Below are 642 nucleotides of genomic sequence, written 5' to 3'. Positions count from 1 at the left end.
CGTGCCCTCCTTACTACCCATCACGGGCCTATCCCAATCCCCCACCCTCCTCCCCTCTGAAGCCCTCAGTTTGTTTCCCAGATGAATGTCCTTTTAATACAACAAATAATTGTGTGTTTTATTCACAAGAACGGACACACAGGACAAGCTGTCAAACAGAAATGTGGAAAAGTTCAATATTGTAATAATGGAGCCCACAGAAGTTTAAACATTGTATCACTGATAAAATATTGTGTCTCCACAAAGAATGACTTGTGCCTGCTATTGTTTTGTTACCTGAACTAACACTGGGTCTCTTTAAAAATATTCTCTTCGCCTTCATCTTGGAGTGTCCTGAAAACAGAAACAACTTCATGCGTGATGTTACGTACTTGGGAATTTGCCCAGAGATTAGGCGCAAGCCCGCTGAGCTAGATTCAGCAATGCTGAGCTTCAGATATTATATGTCCTTGCTAAAGGAGGAAGTCTATTACTAAAATAACCCAATTTAAGAAATTTTTAGTGATTATGCTTCTGGTGATAATTAAAAATAAAATTATTAAAAAGGATATAAATATTTTACTGGAAAAAAATCTGAGTATTTTCTCTTAAAAAAATACGACTTCACTTCTTGGCTTGTACAAAAGGGAAATTACCCTGGAG

This window comes from Ursus maritimus, unplaced genomic scaffold (genome assembly GCF_017311325.1).
Source record: "Ursus maritimus isolate PB19 unplaced genomic scaffold, ASM1731132v1 scaffold_16, whole genome shotgun sequence".
Classification (NCBI taxonomy): domain Eukaryota; kingdom Metazoa; phylum Chordata; class Mammalia; order Carnivora; family Ursidae; genus Ursus; species Ursus maritimus.
This window is presented reverse-complemented; position numbering follows the sequence as displayed.